Genomic DNA, 20508 nt, shown 5'->3' with positions numbered 1-20508 from the left:
TTTCTTTCTCTCTCTCTCTCTCTCTCACTCAGTCACTGTGCACGTTCTTGATATGTGGAGTGGAAAGGCTTGGAGGAGTGTCTCCTCTAGTAGTGGAGCTGAGGGGAGATTCGATCCCCTGAGCAAGTGCTAGGGTTGGTGGGGAGTGATGAGCTGAGGTGAGGCGAATGAAATGGAAGGTAGAGTGTCAGATACAGAAGACAGAATACACCAACTGGACCAAAAAGTGACAGATATGGAAAAATCACTCAAATTAAACCAAAGGAAAATTCAAGACCAAGCAGATAATGCCAAGAAATTTAACCTTCGTATAATTGGAGTGGAAGAAGGTGAGGAATTCCAGAGCAAGGGAATGCAACACCTATTGAACAAGATAAAAAAATTATACACTATGAACAGGTAGGCTTCATCCCAGAGACTCATGGATGGTTTAACATACATAAGTCAATAAATGTAATCCAACACATCGACAGAGCCAAGGTGAAGAATCACATGATTATCGCCACAGATGCAGAAAAGGCCTTTGATAAAATTCAACATTCATTCATGCTAAAAGCTCTGGAGAAAATAGGAATAGAAGGAACATTTCTAAAAACAATAAAAGCCATTTATGACAGACCAATAGCCAATATTATACTTAATGGGGAAAAGCTACAACCAATTCTCCTAAAATCAGGAACAGGGCAAAGATGCCCACTCTCTCCACTCCTCTTCAATATAGTCCTGGAACCCTTAGCCAGGTTAATAAGGCAAGAAATAGACATTAAAGGGATCCGCATAGGGAAAGAAGAAGTTAAACTACCACTTTTTGTAGACGACATACTATACCGTCACGATCCAAAAAACTCCCTCCACAAACTCTTAGAAATCATTAATCACTTCGGCAAAATAGCAGGATACAAAATAAACCCACAAAAATCAGTGGCCTTCCTGTATACTGACAATGTACAAGAAGAGAGGGAAATAAAGGGAGCATCCCCATTCACAATAACCTCCCAAAAAATAAAATATTTAGGAATTAACCTAACCAAAGGTGTAAAAGAACTATTTAATGAAAACTATAAAAAGTTAAAGAAAGAAATTTCAGAAGACACTAGGAAATTTAAAGACCTCCCATGCTCTTGGATAGGCTGACTTAATATAGTAAAGATGGTAATACTTCCAAAACTAATATACAAATTCAATGCAATTCCTATTAAAATCCCAATGACATACATCACTGAAATACAGAAAACAGTCCAAAAATTCATATGGAACAACAAAAGACCTAGACTAGCCAAAACAATTCTAGGGGATAAAGACAATATGGGAGGGCTATCCATGCCGAACTTCAAACTCTACTACAGAGCTATAATAACAAAGACAGCATGGTACTGGCACAAAAACAGACCCGAAGACCAATGGAACAGAATAGAAGATCCAGAAATAAATCCACAGGCCTACAGCCAGCTGATATTCGACAAAGGAGCCAAAGACATACAATGGAAGAAACACAGCCTCTTCAACCACTGGTGCTGGGAAAACTGGGTGGCCACATGCAGAAAACTAAAAGTGGACCCCAGCCTATCACCATGCACCAACATCAACTCAAAATGGATTAAAGACCTTAACATTAAACCTGAATCTCTGAAACTACTGCAGGACAGAGTAGGAGAAACGCATGAACTAATAGGCACAGGAAGGACCTTCTTGAACAGAGTCCCAGGGTCACAACAAGTTGGAGAGAGACTCGACAAATGGGACTACCTTAAAATAAAAAGCTTCTGCACAGCTAAATCTATCGCAACTAAGCTAGAAAGACAACCAACTAATTGGCAAAAAATATTTACCAGCAATATATCAGACAAGGGGTTAATATCCTGTATATACAGGGAACTCAAGAAACTAATCCCTCCCAAACCTAACAAACCAATTGCTAAATGGGCAAGGGAACTAAAGAGGGACTTCTCAAATGAAGAAATAAAAATGGCAAAGAAACACATGAGGAAATGTTCATCATCCCTGGTGGTGAAGGAAATGCAAATAAAGACAACCCTGAGATACCACCTTACCCCAGTCAGAATGTCCCACATCCACAAATCAGCCAACGACAAATGCTGGAGGGGATGTGGAGAAAGAGGAACCCTATTACATTGCTGGTGGGAATGTACACTTATACAACCACTTTGGAAAGCAGTCTGGAGGGTCCTTAGAAAGCTAAAGATTGACCTCCCTTACGACCCAGTCATACCACTTCTAGGCATCTACCCTGAACAACGGACACATGCACCTCCATGTTTATTGCAGCACTATTCACAATAGCTAGGATATGTAAACAATCCAGATGCCCCACCACGGATGAATGGATCCAAAAATTGTGGTATCTATACACAATGGAGTATTATGAAGCCATTAGAAATGACAAAATAATGGCATTTGCAGGGAAATGGATGGAGCTAGAAGGAATCATGTTGAGCAAGGTAAGCCAAGAACGATGAGACAAATGGTACATGGTCTCCCTGATAAGTGTATGCTAAATCCAAAATGTTAGGTTATACGACAAAACCAACAGGACTTAAGAAACAAAGAACTCCCACTCATCTGGTCGAACCACTACTAAATAACCCATGCTGCTGATCACATGTATGGTGTATAACATGTGAACACCGTTATATGTTACAGACTGTGATAGACAATTTGCTCCAGGAAAGTTAGAATGAACCTATGACTTTAAATGAGCATCATTATTCCATAATACTGTGAAATATGGGAAATTATGTAATCACTTAATCCCAATAAAAAAAAAAAGAACCTCGGGGAAGGTAGGGAGGGAAGGGATGGTAGGAGGAAAACAATGGAGGAGGTAACAATGCTCAATAGGAAGTGTACTCATTACCTCACTCATGTAACTGTAACCCTCTGTATAGCATCTTTACAATTCAAAAAAAAAAAAGTTCTATAGTTTATAGGCAAACACCCGGGGAGATTTTCTCCTGATAGCGTTATGCAAATTGGAGTGGTATCTGTCATTCCTTCATAATTAATTGTTTGAGAAATCATATGAGAATTAGAATAGTCCTCCAAACCCCCTAGCAGGTCACTATTATTTGTCATTACCTGTATTATATCCTTATCCCTCCCATCCCACGGGATGTAGAAGAGGAGGATTAGGAACATAAGTCCAGTATTGTTCTCCTGAAACAGACACTGCCTGCACAGCAATAATGGCAAGCATAGCAAGAAACATATTTTCAACAGTGATAGTCTTTCCTGTAGAAACAACAATCTCCTCCGCAGAATGGCTGAGCTTCTTAATTAGTTCCCAGGTTGGTGGTTGGGCTTCTTTTGTTGTCTTCGCCTGTTCAGGAGAAAGGTGAAGAATTTTGAGCTTTTGCATCGCTTTCTTCATTTGCATCTTCTGTTGTTTTTTTTTTTCCCCTGGGTTTGTGATTAATTACAAATAAAGCATGATGGTTTCTCTAGTTAATAGGTCAGCCATCATATTTCCAAATGAAAGAAGACCTGGTAAATTTGTATGTCTCTTATGTGTTCAATAAATAATTTTTCTTTTCTAAGTTGAATTAATTTTTGTAACTGATGTAACAAGTCTATAATTTTTTATTGTCATGATAAAAGAGCTGTCTCTATGGCGGGAAATAAGTTAACCACATGCTTACAGTCTGTGTAAATGTTAGGCTGCTGGGGAAATATGGTTAAAGCTAAAATTACAGCAATAATTTCCGCCTGTTGCTCTGAAATGTCGGATGCCCTTTTAGTAATGGGGAAGTGGTCTGGAATGTATACCACCGAAGTTCCATTTGAGAACCTATCAGTAAAAACTGTTAGAGCTCCTTCTAAAGGTGTTCTTACCACTAACGGAAAATGGTTTTTATCTCTTCCACAAATTTTAATAAAGGATGTTGAGGAACATGAAATTTTTTTTGTCCTGTATAATTTAATAATACTAATCCCCAATTCTCATCATTCTGTAATAATATTTTAATTGTTTTTTATAATAAGGTATAATTATATTATTCATTTCTTTCTCAAATAACTCTAGGCACCTACTCCTTGCCTTGGCAATGAGTTGGCTGCACAAATATACAAAAGAAGCTATCATTCTTGTCTGACTGTGAGGCAAGTGAAGCCATTCCAGGAATGCATCTTGCCATAAACATCTTGTATGGGTATAAGATGTCTTTAATATTATAAAATCCCAGTCATTATTATAGTCCAATTGGACCACTTTTGCTTGTAACTTTTATTCCACCAATGAAATTTTTCTAACATTATTGGAGTGAATCGTCTCTTAGAGTTAAGATTAGAATCACCTTTTAGGGCTTCACACAATGGGTGTAATTCTCCTGTGATAATTTTCAAGTAGGGTCTAACCCAATTTATGTTTCCTAGTAATTTTTGAAAATCATTTAATGTTTTTCATTTATCTAGCCTAATACTCATTTTTGTGACATGATGTATTATTTTTCCTAAATAATTTAAAGGTTTATTATGTTGAATTTTATCTGGAAAAATAAGCAAACCAAAGTTGTTTAATTGCTCAATGGTTAATTGTTAAAATTTGTTCTGTTAAATGTTTACTTTCAGCAGCTATTAAAATATCTTCCATATAATGAATAATATAAGCATTAGAAAACTCTTCCCTAGTTTTTTGTAAAGCTTAATCCACAAATTTTTGACACAATGTAGGAGAATTTTTCATGCCTTGTGGCAAGACCTTCCACTGATATCTCTGCCAGGGCCTTTTCCAATTACATGAGGGCACACGAAATGCAAATCTTTGAAAATCATTAGGATCCAATTTTATTGTAGGAAAAATCCTGAAAATAAATGATTACTATATAATCTCCTTTAGGAAGAGCCACAGGAGATGGAAGTCTTGGCTGAAGAGTCCCCATGTCATACATGGTGTTATTAATGGCTGTGAGGTCTTGTAACAACCTCCATTACCCAGATTTCTTTTTAATTACAAAAACTGGAGTATTCCAAGGGCTATTGGATTCCTCTAAATATCCTTTCTGTATTTGCTCATTTACCAATTGTTCTACAGCCTGTATCTTCTCTTGAGTTAGGGACCACTGATCAAACCACACTGGCTGATCATTTTTCCATGATATTGCATCAGCAAACTTCTCATCAGCGGCCCCTATGAAAAATTTTGTACACTAATGTAATCTGCGGTAACTAATTTTAGTTCCATGTTTTGCATAATGTCTCTGCCCCATAATGTAAGGGCAAAGAAGATATAATATAAGGTTGAAAGTTTCCAAATATATTTTCACACTCCCACTTTAAAAATTTTGAAGTTTGAGCAACATTGTTAGCCATATCCAATCCCATTAATGTAGATTCTGTCTTCATAATTGGCCAGGAGGAGGGCGAGTCTTTTCCTGCAATAAATGTTGGGTCTGACCCTGTGTCCACGAGACCTTTAACAGGCTTTGTATCCACTTTTTTGGTTTTCATGGGTCCATCCTTAGAAATAGATTGTACCCAGGCCACAGTTTCTGTGGAACTGAAACCTCCTGTACCTCGATCTTGTTTTAGGATTTCATTTCGAAGATGGACATAATTTAAAATTAAGATTTGAGATAATCTTTGATCCATATGTATTTACATATTTTCTTTTAAAAACCTTACCGTTACTTTAATTTCCCCTTGATAATCTGCATCAACTACTCCAGGTAATATCTCAAAGTTTTGTTATAATTTGAGCTTCTACCAATTATCAAGCCCACAGTTCCTTCAATTACAAGACTGTAAACTTGAGTGTTTATTAGCTGAATACCATACATGATAGAGACAATGTAATCACTTTCTTGCTGCCAGATCTAACCCTGCACTTCCTGGAGTAGCTCTTGGCAAATCCCATAGTGCAAATGAAGGTGACAAGAGATTTAATGGAACTGATCCCTTAGGGGATTTTTGTGTAACAGTAGGTGTTTCCCCTCTTTCGTTTACGGGGCTGAGGGAGCACCCCTCTTCTTGTTTTTTGTCTCCTTTTCTTCTTCTGTTAGGAGAATTCTATCCTTATGATATTTTGATCTACACTCATTTTTCCAATGATTGCCTTTATTTCATTGTGGACAAAGTCCAGGCGCTTTACCCTTTTTATTGTTACTAGGCTTATTTTTCTTTTGTTGAAAATCTTTACTCATGTGTTCTGACTGGTCACATGAGAAACAGACCCCATTTCTGGCCTGAGGTCATTTCTTATGTAATTTTTGTACATAAGCACTGAAGGGTTCTCCTTTCATTGCTGCAGCATGTGCCATTCCTTGAATGGCTGCTGGTGAGGCATCTATGCATGCTTTAACATTATCTTGCAATGATCCTGTCAGTAATTTTAAAGTACTTAATTCATAACTTTTCATACTTCTTACCTCCTCCCTCATTTTTCTCACAGTTTTCCTTTTCCTCAATACCTCTCACAAGTTGTTATGTACATTTCCCCTATATTGTCTTGTGAGCATTGCTATTGCATTGGTTTGCCTTTTGTCTTTTTTCTCACCATTTTGTTTTTCCTCTTCCATTCCCTAATTAAGGTAAATGTATACACAAAATACAGGGCACCAAAATCAAATACAGCAGGGATTAAACTATAGGGAGAAAACCCAAAGCAAAATAGAAATCACATACTACATTAAAAACAGCAAGCTAATAAAAAAGCCTCTGTTTCCATATCTTGTAGTTCATTTTGCTCGGCATTAGCTTCTATGGTAATATATATGCATAACAAAGCCACTGGAAAAGAATAGTTGCATGGACACTATATCATAAAAACAATGTTAGCTGTTTCTGATGGTAAAGGTGGAATTAGGATTGGTGAATTTGCGATTCTGATAAAGGAATTTCAAAAGAGTTTTACAATTATGACAGGTAAATTTTAATTCTTCAACATTTTTAACAACTTAGCCTATTAAGAAAATTTAAAATTGTGGAGTTCCAGGAAGATGGCGGAGGACAAGCTGGAGGCTAAACAAGCTCTCACATATTAAGCAGTTTTAGAGTTCCAGTGAACAGTCCTAAACCAGACAATCACGCCAAGTGTGCCATCACACAACAGAGAGTTAGGCCAGAGAGGAAAAATCCAAGCAAGGGGACAGATCTGAGCTCTTCCCAGCAGCTGCCACTGCGGCAGCAGGGGTGGTGGCGGCCTTACTGCCATACCTGAAATAGTGAGAGTCCAGGAGGAAAGAGCCATACACAGCGGGTGAGCAGATTCTACTCAACACCAGCAAGAACCGACAAGGAGCAGACATTTTCATCCTGCAGTTCACAGACCAGAGATGATCCAGGAACCAAGATTCGGCAAGAGTTGAAGCCTGATGTCCTCACTCCTTCTTAGGGAGCAGAGGAGGGAAGGCCACCCTTCCCCCCTCCCCAGTACTGGAGACTCCATCTTGGATACCGACAAAGCTTGGCAGAGCTGCTAGCTCCAACTCAGGCCTTGGAATAAAAGGAGTCATTTAGCAGGTCACAAGAACTTAACGGCGTGACATGCCAGACTCAGCTCCACCCAGGGAAAAGTCACCCAGTGAAGAAAGCCACTCAACAACCATGAGAAGGAATATTACAGAGCTAAGCCCTGGGATACACAAGTATGTAAAACATGACAAATGAAGAAAAACAGTAATACGTATGTAATGCAGACTTATATGGGTAGGTATTTTTAATGTTTAAGGCTATGAACTGATTGTGTGATGACCTAAAATTAAGAAATTGATAGGTTCAACTATCCTTTGGTCCAACCATAGCTGATAGTTTAAGTGAAACGGGGCCACAGTAGTGTGCCTTGATTTACCAAAGTGAAAATAGGCCAATATTTGGAAAGCTACCATTTGGACATGTGGTTGGAGTGGCAATTACTTCAGTTTGTTGAAGTGTCAGTAGAAAGCTACAGTTTTAGCACAATGATAGAAAACTTTCAGGGATCTGGTAGATTTTCCCTTTGTCTTCATTTTCCCTTTTTATCTGCGAGCTAAAGTATCATTACTGGAAGCCTGTCCAAATTGTGCCTTTGGCAAGTTAACAGATAGTCTGTCACATGCCAAATAAAAGAGAATTGGAACAGGTCTATATTGAGCACCACAGTAGACGGGTCTCTGGACATTCTCAGGAAGAGCCTTCTGCCATTGTGGGATAGATAGGACTGGATAATATGCAAAATAGACACCATAGATTGAAAGTATTCTGCTATGTTGACACTTGAGATATCAGATGTAATGCATTGTATTAATTTTTATGAATCAGTTAATCAGATTCATCATACCATATGATGTTACTAGACTGTCATATGCATGCTTATTGCATTTCCTTTGTATAACATATAATATGTTTTGAAATTTGGTATAAAATATTTGCATTTTCACTTATTTATTTTTACTCTGCATTACTTTAGTTCTCATGAGTAGGGAAATGCCCTGGAACTTTGTAATTTGTTGTCATATGTAATTTTTTTATTCTTATTTATTGTCTATTACAGCACCCGGCTATGTGTAATTTAAACTGTAGTTTTCTTCAAGTGTATCCTCCTACACTGAAGTTTTTTTTTCTTACAAGCTTTCTAATAAATATGTAATCTATTCAATTTTGAAAAGTACTGCTGTACCTCCCACTTATTTGTGGCATTTCTGAAATCCAAGTTCCTCTGTGTGTCAGAGTGGATACTTTTGCCTGTAACAGTTTTGTTATTGAATACATAAAATCTGGCTACTTAGGGAACAAAGGATGTGAAGCTACAGTATTCCAATAAAGAACTTCCAGGACAATTCAAGGGCAACTCATGTACTCTCTGTGTAGGTGAATAGGAGCATAGAAAAGAAATTCTTATACATGAAAGTGACTGGGAGTGTGTGCACATAGGTGTATCTGTTGTTATAGTTTTACATATTCCCTATTATTAAACGATATTTCATATATATGAATACACACACACACACACACACACACACACACACACACACACATATATATATATATGATCACAATTTCCAAAATCCAGAGAACCACATTCATGGGCATTGCTTTCCTATGTTGCTCTTTGGGTAATAAGAATGAAACCTGGTATTGTCCTGTGGTAGAGAAATAACTCAGAAATTCAAACATTTTTCTTTCAATATGTTGCCTGTTCCTACATCTAAAATTAGGAAGTCTTTTAATACATAATACATGTTATAATATATTTAATATATTATATAATGTATAATATATTCTATATTATAATATATATTATATATCATAACTGACAGTGTTATATATTTATAAGGAAAAATACAACAAAAGTATCAATGTCCATACTTTCCTAGCCATGATTAGGTTCAGTAGAGTCAGGTGCATTACATCTCAACAGGAAAAGTCTACTGAAGTTCTGATGACCTTGAGCTAGATTAGGAGAATTTCTGTAAAAGGAACCTCTCTTCAATTTTGAGAAAAGATAAGTTTGGAGGTTGTTTCTTTTGTTTGATTTTATATTTTTTTGTTTTTATTTAGGCCGGACAAGGGGCCTGAACTTTGGGCCTGAACACTGTCCCTCACCTCTTCAATTCAAGGCTAGTTCTCTACCACTCGAGCCATAGCAGCACTTCTGGCTTTTTCTGCTTATGTGGCACTGAAGAATGGAAACCACGGCATCATGCATGCAAGGCAAGCATTCTACCACTGAACCACATTCCCAGCCCAAGTTTGAAGTTTTTGAGAAGAGGAATTTGGCATTTGATTTGCATCCTTCATTAGTAAAAAAATAGATATCATTTTGCCCCAAATTTTGTCTCCTTTTATGTTCCCTAAACAGTCACACATGATCATCATTCCATCGCATATCTTTAAGTCCTTCTTTTATTTCTTTTATCATTATTGTTTCTTGTTGTTTTGCTGATCCTAAAGCTTGCACTCAGGGCCTGGGCATTGTCTCTGAGCTCAAGGCTCATGCTCTACCACTTGAACCACAGCACCACTTTTGGCTTTTTCTGCCTGGGCTTCCTTTGAATCATAAAATTCAGATCTCAGCCTGCTGGGTAGCTAGTATTATAGGTCTGAGCCACCAGTGCCCAGCAAGTCCCTCTCTTTTAGATATTATTCTAAAAGCCTCCTATCAAAGGTCACTCCTAAGATAGTAAATGGACCTATGCCAATAGATCCTTCATACTCTCATCTCTTCTTATGGCTATGGTGTGTCTTTTCCATTGTATCCTGAACCTACTTCACTGTTGCCTTCCTAATCCATAATTCTAGATGTATTACTAATAATTACCTAATTTTTTGTGGCTATAAACCCTAAATTACTCAACTATTAATTTATTTTAATTTTTTTCAATATGATTGTTTTTTCTGTACAAAGCTTATATTCACTTCTTGCATCTACCTCTTGGCATGAGGAGAGCCTGGGCCTATTCTACCTTAAATGTAAGAGGTTAGCCAAAGAATAGCCTACAGTATTCCTGCCTAGGAGTCAGGACAAGTAGTTGAGTGCCTGAAAGAAGCAATGCATTCCTGACATGAGAGGGGGTCAGAGACACAACAGCCTAGAGAGCAAACTGGCATTCACAACATTTAACAACTTCTCCTTTGGGGAAACTGACCTCCTGCAAAGTGGCAGTGAGATAACTTACCTAGTGAATTTTCTTATATGAAGGAAGTTGTCATGTCTCACTACACAACTCACTTGTAGTCAAAGAGAGGGTCATTCTTTTGTTTCTTCCTTAGGCCCAGTCTCAGTTTATCTCTATCTTAGATTTTGCTCAGACTCTATTCCTACCAGAAGGTCCCTGATGAGGAGGAAAGTGTGATCTCTTGGTTTCTGACTGGCCCTTTGGGACCTGAGGTCACTTTTAGTTTTCAACCTGTTCCTTCTGACAATGGGAAAGCTCATTCTTTGAATTGTGCCCTAGTATCAAAACTTCAGAGAAAGTCAAGAAATGACAGATTCTGCCTGAGGGAGTGAGTTTCTCCATTTTCAAAGATGTCAATTAATATCTGATTCTGAGACCAAGGTGGAAGTCCTTTACCAGATCCTCCAAGCTGGAGTGGATGTTAGCTCAGACTCCAAGCCATCTTCATCTTTCTCCAGCTCTTTCTCATGAACCAAAATGTTACAGGAGTTTAGTTCAGAAACAAGGAGAAATGAGAGTAGCAGAAGAACCATTGGCAGAGTGAGGAATTAGAAACTGTTGGTGAAAAAAAGGCCTCAGAAAACCTAGGATCAGGGGGCTGGGAAAGTGGCTCAGTGGTAGAGAGCTTGCCTTGCATGCCTGAGGCCCTGGGTTTGATTCCTCAGCACCACATAATCAAAAAGAAAAAAGCTGGAAGTGGCTCTGTGGCTCAAGTGGTAGAGCGCTAGCCTTGAGCTGAAGGGCTGAGGGACAGCGCCCAGGCCCAGAGTTCAGGACCCACCACCGGACCCCCCCCCCAAGAAAAAGAAAGAAAATCTAGGAACACTCACATCATTTGGGAATCACATCATAAGATTAGGGAATAAAAGTAATAAATTACTACCTAAATTACTAACTCCACTACTCTACATTACAAGTGTTCTGTCAAAAGTTAGCTGTCCTAGCTCTATTGTGATAAGGAAAACGGAGCACATTCTTTCCTCACAAAGTTCTACTGAGTATCTTTATCCATACCCCAGGTTGTTCTTACTCTCTACTTCTCTGTTACTTTCCTTTGCTGGATTAAATCAATGACACTTGAAAGTGTTAGCATCTTCAGACATGTAGTTACACTTTCTTCTAATCCATTTGTTATAAAGTAAAACAAATTATGGGGAAACGTATAGCAATGGTACATTTTCTTCCATGGCATATTTATTTGATATTATTAAGTATTATTTTAATAGTTTCATTGTTAAAACTTGAGGAAAATGTTTTACTATTAGCAGTAATTACTTGCACATTTTTTGTATTTTTCCATGTCTGTGTATTTGTTAAGCTGCTAACAACATCTTTTTCCCCAACTGTTGCCTTCTTAAAATTGCTTCAAATCATAAACTATATATGATGGTACTCTATATGTTCATTGATATATTTAAACTTTAATCTAATATCCACATATTATAGGATATCTTCAACCTATTGTAACTAGTCTGAAAATCAATATGGACATTCTTCCTTAAAGCAAAAACACAATGCCACAAAACGTCGTGAAAGTAAGATTAGGTATATATTCAAAATATTTAGCAATGATACAGTAGAAACATTCACTTCTCATATATCAGAACATGTTTATAGCTATGAGTAGCACATTTTCTTCATTCCTTCTTTCTGGTGCATCTAGGTTGATTACACAGCTTGGTTGCTAGGAATATTGCTGCCATAAACATGGATGTTCATGTTGATTTATATTCCTTCAATATGTATCCAATTGCGGTAAAGGACATCAACACATCTGTCTTTTTGATATTGTGTAAATTTCCATTAAGGTATCCCTATGGTTTGCGCTGGTTTACAATGCCACAGAACCAGATATAGTTCCTGATTTATTTCAACCTCTCCAGCAGTTTATTTATTTGAGTGGTGATAGCTATTCTAGTGTGTAAGATAGGATCTCAGTGACTTTCCTCTATTTTCCTTTGTATTTGCTACATGGATATGAATCTCAAACATTGTATTTATTTATTAAACACTTACATTTGTACTTCATTCCTGATTAGTGTCTTTCTTTTTATTTTAGTACTTGATCAATTTTCAAGGTTTGTAACATTTGATTTTTCCCATTACAAATACTCATTTTAGTTTAAAAAGATTTTTTTATTAGAGTGGTGCACAATTAACTAAAAACAACAGATAGTACATTTATATCACTGGATGTTTTTGTTTGTATTTACAGCCAGGAAATTGTTTCAATAAAGATACTGAACTTCTTTCACTGATATACCTGAAAGTATAGTATCTCTTATTCGCCTAAACTAATCTCAGAATTAACAGTCACAGCCTGGGGCACCACAGTCTGGGCTAAGTAAAACCATTAACACAGCACAAACTGCATTTAAACAGAGCAATGGGCTTCATACAAGTTAGAATAAAGGCATCACCTTCATGAAGCCAATGTTGAAGTTCACAGGCAGACCTTAGGAATCTGAATATCAAGAAGATCAAAGGATAAATGTATTTAGAAGGCAACTTTAGAACTCCAGATTGGGGAGGTGGGACAAACAATAGATACCAAAACTAAATGCTGAAGGGAAGAAGTATTTTATCCCAAACTTCACCTCTGTCTGACTCTCTCACACAACACACACACACACACACACACACACACACACACACACACACACACACACAGACCAATTAAACCCTCTACTTAAAAAGAATTTTGTAGTATCCTATAGAATATGATATTACAAACAAAACCGAAATATTTATTTGAAGTCTAAACTCTAATTTAGCAAGTTCTATAAAGACCTACATTAGATGAACTTTGCTATTCCTCCAGGTTTATGCTTTTGTAATCCTTCATCTTTCCTTGGAATCTAACAGAATGATGATTACTTACTTTTTCAAATTTTGGATGGGAATAATGAACCATTTTGCATCTAGGAATATTCTGTAATAAAGAGAACATTTAAACACAACTGAGGATGATATACCAGTTGCATTTCAATAGAAATCTTGGCTTCTCAAAACATAATGAAGAAATTAGCCCAAATTTCCAACTGTGTATTCCTTTCTTGTTTGGTTTATTTTATTAAGACAAAATTATACTACCTGGTCTAGGGAAGGTATCAGTAGAAATTCCAGTCCCTAATCTCCTGTCAGTCTGAGTGCTAGAATTCAAGGCTTGTATCACATTGCCCAACCATAGTTTCTTGGTTTATTTATTTTGTTTGTTTGTTTGTTTGTTTGTTTGTTTGTTTTTGGGTCCAGTAATGGGGCCTAAACTCTGGGCCTGTGTGCTGTCCCTCAGCCCTTCAGCTCAAGGCTAGCGATCTATCACTTGAGCCACAGAGCCACTTCCGGCTTTTTTCTTTTTGCTTATGTGGTGCTGAGGAATCGAACCCAGGGCTTCATGCATGCAACACAGCACTCTACCATTGAGCCACCTTCCCAGCCCCTTCTTGGTTTATTTAATCTAGATACTGACTAGCAATTCTGAACTTCTCTAGTGATATTATCCGCTAGAATTCTCAGACTGTTCATGTACTATTTTCAAAGATGTTCTAACATTTGACACAGGGTATGAACATTTTCAAGTGCACCTGCGGGGTCTCTGATTCATTCCTCCATGGATCCAATCCTTTTAATATTGATTACTTGACTCTCTTACTATCTCTGGTCCCTACCTCTCTAATATGCTCAAACATTTTGAAGAAAGTTCACTTGAGGATTTTCTAATTTTAAAAATTAGCACTTGATTCCAGTCTTACTCAGGACATATTTTCTATTGTTTTCTAACTTTTCTACATATTTTGAGAGTTGCTTCATTTTTTTATATGTGTGTGCACATATAAGTGCCTCTGTGTGTATGTATATGTTTATATGTATGTATGCAAAAGCCTCAAGCTCTTATTCATCATTCTTGCTCATGACTGTTATTCCATCACCTGAGCCATTTTTCCAATCCAGATTTTGGGTGGTTAATTATAGATAGTGTCTCAAACACTCTTCTGCCCAGGCTGGATGCAAACTGAACCTCCCAGACTCCTTTACATTCTTAGGTTTCATTTATCCAGTAGAATCAACTTTTAAACTACAAACATTTTTTGAGTTTAAAGTCTAAGCTGTAGTCCAGATTTTTAACTCAAGATTTCATATGTAGATAGATGAATATACAAATTACATATGCTGAGTGTACACTGTTAGAAATGTGATCCTAAGCTACGTTGTGGTGAGATCTGAGGATTGGGGTTCAAAGCCAGCCCAGGTAGGAAAGTCCCGGAAACTCTTTTCTCCAATTTACTGCAAGAAAACTGGAAGTGGCACTGTTGGCTCAAGTGGTAGAGCATTAGCCTTGAGCGGAATAGCAGAGGGACAGTGTCTAGGCCCAGAGTTCAAGTGACAAGACCACCACCAACAAAAAATATATAACTAAAGGAAAGAAAAAATGTGATCTTATCCACCAGTTCATGGCTAGTATAATCCCTGCTCTCTCAAGATGGACTCTTTTTTTCCAGACAAGTCCATGCTCTTATATCTGCCTTGCATTGGAAACAGAATTATTCTTCCATTCTTCTTTCTACAAAGATGTGTCGTTAGCAAGTGTGATTTAGAATACACTTCGTGTTCCACGTAGGAGTAATGCTTTCTCTATATCACACTCATAAATCTACATACTGGATTTGGCTTTATTGTTTCAACGTGGTCTTATTTGTAGAGTCTTAAACACAGAATTTCTCTTTCTCTTATTATTGTTATAGTTAACATGAGTTAACAAATTTATGTAAACTTGGGAAATAATGCGCAGCATATACACTCAGAAAAAAATTATCTGAGAACCATATTCCCCTTTAAAATTCACCTTAATTTACAGAGAATTTACAAAGTTTGAACTCAATATACTCATGGATAATGTATTTATAAGAAATGTCAATTTCATATTTTCTCTATACTAAGTTGTCTCTGAAACACGTGTTACCTCAGGTCCAAAGGTGTCCTTGGGTTATTTCGGTGAAGCCAGAAAACATTCATTATACCTTAGACAGCACCATAGATTGTTCCTGGAAATAACTATTACTGGATGTGGAAACTGATCCCAGGAGAAGAATGGAACATAGAGGATTGACAAAGTTCAAGTTAACTTGTGCTTTCCTTTTTACTGTAAAAGAAGAGAATCCGAAGGCTTGAAGGAAACTCTGTCCCTGACTTTTTTTAGTGTGTTTTTACTCATATATAATTTTTCTGTAAACTTCTAAATTGAGAATATTACAAAAAGATATAATGTGCCATTTGATGGCCAGCATAGAACAAAAGGAAATAACGTTGTTTTAAATATGTTCTACTGCAGGGACTGTGAAGGTGACTCAGTGATAGAGCATTTGCTTTGCATGCTTGAGGCCCTGGGTTCGATTCCTCAGCACCTCATAAGCAAATATAAGCCATAAGTGGTGCTGTGGCTCAAGTGGTAGAGCGCTAGCTTTGAGTTGAAAAGTTGAGGTAAAGTGCCCAGGCCCAGATTTCAGGCCCACGACTGGACCCCCCAAAAAATCTACTGCAAAGAAACAAAGACATGGAGGTTTTAAAGTGTTTTATGGATGGATATTTTACCCCTGAGATGATTCTTTTGTTGCAGGAGTCAGTTATCAATTCCTTTTGTTTGGTCCTGAGTTCTCCAGAGCAATAAGGATTCCAAAAAAGCAACCAGTATGTATGAACAGCAAAAGGAGCCATTTCTCACACCAATAGTCCTTTAAGGAGGGTTCCAATGAAATATCTGGTTTTTTGTTTGCTTTTTTGTTTAGCTGGTGTTGGTTCTAGGGCTTGAACCCAGAGGCTGGACCCTGTCTCTGAACAGTCTTCTTTCCTGCTCACCTAGTCCCAAAGCTAGTACTCTACTGCTTGAACCAAAACTCCACTTCTGGCTTTTTTCCTGTGTAATTACAGATAAGACTTTGACAGACTATCCTGCCTGGTTTGGCTTTAAACTAGGATAGTAAGAAAGCCAAGTGACATCAACTGTATAGACTTCTCTTTTCAAACGAGAAATATTATATGAATTTTATTGTAAAGCTAATATTTGACAATTTTTACTTCCTTTTTACTGTGAGCATACCGTACAGAGAAGTTACAATTACATGGGCAAGATAACCAGTGCATTTCTTATCAATCATTGTTGTCTCCTCTTTGTTTCCCCTTCCCATCCCTTCCCATATACCCCCTCCTCCCAGGCGACCCTCCACCCCCCACCAACGTTGTAAGGTTCGTTTTTCAACATGATGACTTGTACATCTCATTGTTGCAATGGTTCCACCTGTATCCCTAGTTAAACGATTTGTTTTTAAAGAATATGTCCAGCATAGAATCCATAACATAACTCAGCAAAAGTAGGCCCACTGAATCATTTTGGAATTTTTTTTTTGCTTGGGAAGATTATTGATCTTGTCGTTCCTTTTGGGGAAACTTAAAGTCATATTTCACCTTTTTATAGGTTGTGGGGCTTGAACTCTGATCCTGGGTGCTCAGCTACAGCACCAGCTCTGGGTTTCTGGTGGTTAATTGAAGGTTACGGTCTCATGAACTTTCCTGAACAGGCTGGGTTTGAACCACAATCCTCTGGTCACAATCTCCTGAGTAGCTAGGATTACAAGCGTAAACCACCAGCACCTGGCTCATATTTGCATTTATGTGCACTGAATGACACAGTGTAGACAAAGAATGGAAATTTTAACCAAATGATGACATTAAAATTGAAGTCCTCCTTTTCCATTTTCCGACATTAATAACTCATGAGCTATGGGACCCTTACATTAGCATCCTCTGCCATCTGTATAAGTGTATTTAGTATCAGGAAATGTTCATAGAGAAATATAGAAAGAATGAGATTTTTAGAAAGTAAAGGAGATAAGGTATGAAAGAATAGCATAGGCGATACATTTATCACACAGAGATGAAGAGCTAGCCTAAGAGATTTGGAATTCTAAAGGCAATGAGGAAAAGCCTAGTTAACAACTAGTTCTACAATAACCAAAAATTGTTTTCAAGACCAGTTTCTGGTATACCTTAATTACTATCATTTATTCCTTCTATCTGGAGTTATTCCTTATTTTCTGTCACAACTATTAATTAGCCTCTGCCTTTTTGGTGCCATAATGGACCAAAAAAATTTCAAAATCACACTTAGCCTACCCTTCTTTTTGTGATTTTCAGTGATGACACAAATCCTGGAATCGTTGAATTTCCAGAATTAAACTTTACCTGGCATCTAAGCACATTCCTAGTATTAATTGCTGTGACTTAATGAACAAAGATTTTTTCAACACAGTATCCTCATATAAGTAAAGTACATGAATTAGGGACTGTTGTCAGGTGTCAGTATGAAAGGAGCAATTATATATTCCAAGTATGGGTTCTTTATTTTTGATTTACTAACTAAATGGTTTATTTGTTTTGTTTTGTTTCGTTTTTGTTCTTTTTGCCAGTCGAGGGGCTAAAACTCAGGGGTAGGGAGTTTTCCTGAGCTTTTTTTTTCTTGCTCAATGCTAGCTCTCTACCACTTGAGGCACAGCACCACTTCCAGTTTTTCTTTTATGTGTTACTAGAGGAATTGAACCCAGGCTTTTATGGATGCTAGGCAATCACTGTACCATGAAGCCACATTCCCAGAGCCCTAAATAACTTTCTTAAGATGGCATTACTTTTTCATTCCATAACTACGTATCATAATTTTGGCCAGGTGCTAGAAAATGATGTAGAAAGCAATACAATAAGTCTAGTAAGGCAGGAGGGACAATGAATAACTGTCACGGTCTAGCCAGAGGGGCTTATCCCATGGAGCTGTTTCAATAACTGAGCGAGACAGCTCCTGACCCACAGCCAACCTCCAGAATGAGAGGGCCACCTCGGGTTCCAGCCACATGGGGATCAGTACTTTTGAAAGAGAGAGAGAAAAAAAGTCAGAATTACAATTAAGTCTGGTGCTAGTGGCTCAGAATTCTAATACTAACTACACAGGACGCTGAGATATGAGGATCATGGTTCATAACCAGCCCAGGCAGAAACGTCTGTGAGACTCTTATTTCCAAAGAACCACCAGAAAATCAGAAGTAGTGCTTTGTGCTCAAGTGGTAGAGCACTAAATAGCCTTTTGCTGAGGCTTTCGGGAACAGTGCCCATGCCTAGAGTTCCAGCCCCACAACTGACAAGAAGTGAACTTCCTAACACAAGAAGTGGACTGAATAGCATCCATTCTCCTAGGGAGCAGGGTATCAAAGTCAGGCAGAGCTTCCTGTGAAATTGAAGTCATAAGTAGGTCAACTGGCTTCTCTGTGCTTTGGTTTCACCAGCTACAAAACTCAACATAGTGAAGGATCCTCTTCCTCATGGCGATAGGGTAATGATGAAAGAGAGCCATGTTTTGTTTCATAAGCCCACATCTGTTGGACAATTAATAACAGGCCCCACCTGAGCCCTTCCCAGCTATCTTCCTGTCATTTGCTCACAGAATTGCGGAGAAACTTATCTGAAGGCTGCTCCCTCTGTGCCTAGCCATGCTCCAGAGTTCCCTCTGTATAAATCCCTTGTTTCCTCACAACTGTCCTGAGAGGAGAATGAGGTCTGATGGTTGTGACCCTACCCAGAGCTTCACCTGTGGTCAAGAATCATCTGCTGTGATTATTCTGCCTGCTCAAACTGACTTAAGAAACCATTCAAGCCACAGGAAAATCAAAAACCACAAACAGACCAGAGACTGCAACAAGAGACAGCTTAAGGACACAAGGGAGATACATTATATTACCATCCCCACCCAAAAATATCAAAGAACTCTTTTTTTGTACCTTTATAAAAAATGTTTTTCTAAAAGTTTTTTTTTTAATTTTGAATTTTTTACTTTAATTTTTTTTGTTTTTTGTTAACATTTTTTTCTTCCTCTCAGAATTTTCATTTTAGGGGTATATGTGTGTGTACTTTTTTCTCTTGTCTTCTTAAAATTTTTTTTGTTTAGCTCTACTGACCATTTGCCCTTTGTTTCTTTCCTTCTTACTCTTTTCACTTTTTCTTCTTTCCTATCTTCTTTGCGTGACTTAATTGTTATTCTGCTAATCCTCAGATATGCCAATAGTCGATTATTAGACCTTAGCCCCATTGTGTACACCCTTAATCCAGAAATTTATTACTCAATTTAAAACCTCTTAGCCTTAAATTTCTTAATAGCAGTACTACCCTTTTTACCTGTATAATATTTTAAGAATTTTTATTTTTAAGTTTTTCACATCTCCTTTCTATCCATCCCCTTCTCTTATTCTATCCACGTTCTTCTCTGAATATTACGTTTTCATTTTGCATAATTTTTAAGTGTTGAACTTCTTAATTTTTATTTTTTTGTTTTTCTATTTTTTCTTGTCTTTTTTCTTTCTCTTTCTTCTTATTTCTCTCTCTACTATCATTCTATCCAACCTATTTCCCGCTTTGAGATTAGGATTGAGTTAAGTTAACTATCCCACTGCCTTTCCACATACTTATGTGCCTATTTTTACCCATATCTCTCCCTAAACTTAATCATTTCTGTTTGCCAAATTCTTCTTTGCGGTTTGTAGCCCATTAATACATAGTTGTTTGATGTTGAATAGGTATATCTGTAGAACTAGATTGTATCTGCAGATTTTTGAGTGTGGAACTACAGACTTTGGTTGATGCTTGCCTTAAAATAGTGTGCTAGCACAAAACTGGCATTACTTTCATCCCAAATGGGCAGAGCAACCTGGAAAAACACAAGAAAAATGACAAGTCCGGGTATCTCAACTCCCACTCATGGTAATCAGGGGTCAGAAAAGATAATCAATAATCCAGAGGAGAGTTCTCAAAAAGCTCTATAAACACTACTGGTAAATATAGTAAATGAAAAGAGTGAAAACCTGCAAAG

At 37.5% G+C, this 20508-nt stretch overlaps 1 long non-coding RNA gene across 1 annotated transcript in view; it reads right to left on the bottom strand.

Annotated features, from left to right (window-relative positions):
- LOC138812329 (uncharacterized) overlaps positions 1-20508 on the bottom strand; it is a 30649-nt gene that overhangs the window by 4124 nt on the left and 6017 nt on the right. The window contains exons 2-3 of the long non-coding RNA XR_011367587.1: positions 13489-13539; positions 3097-3337 (exon numbers count right to left, since the gene is read on the bottom strand). This is a non-coding gene — a long non-coding RNA (uncharacterized lncRNA). The remainder of the gene's footprint in view (positions 1-3096; positions 3338-13488; positions 13540-20508) is intronic.

The sequence above is a fragment of the Dipodomys merriami genome, unplaced genomic scaffold (genome assembly GCF_024711535.1).
Source record: "Dipodomys merriami isolate MVZ:Mamm:240054 unplaced genomic scaffold, mDipMer1.0.p SCAF_562, whole genome shotgun sequence".
Taxonomy (NCBI): Eukaryota; Metazoa; Chordata; class Mammalia; order Rodentia; family Heteromyidae; genus Dipodomys; species Dipodomys merriami.
The sequence above is the reverse complement of the archived record's forward strand: the minus strand, read 5'-3'. Positions and strand labels throughout refer to the sequence as shown.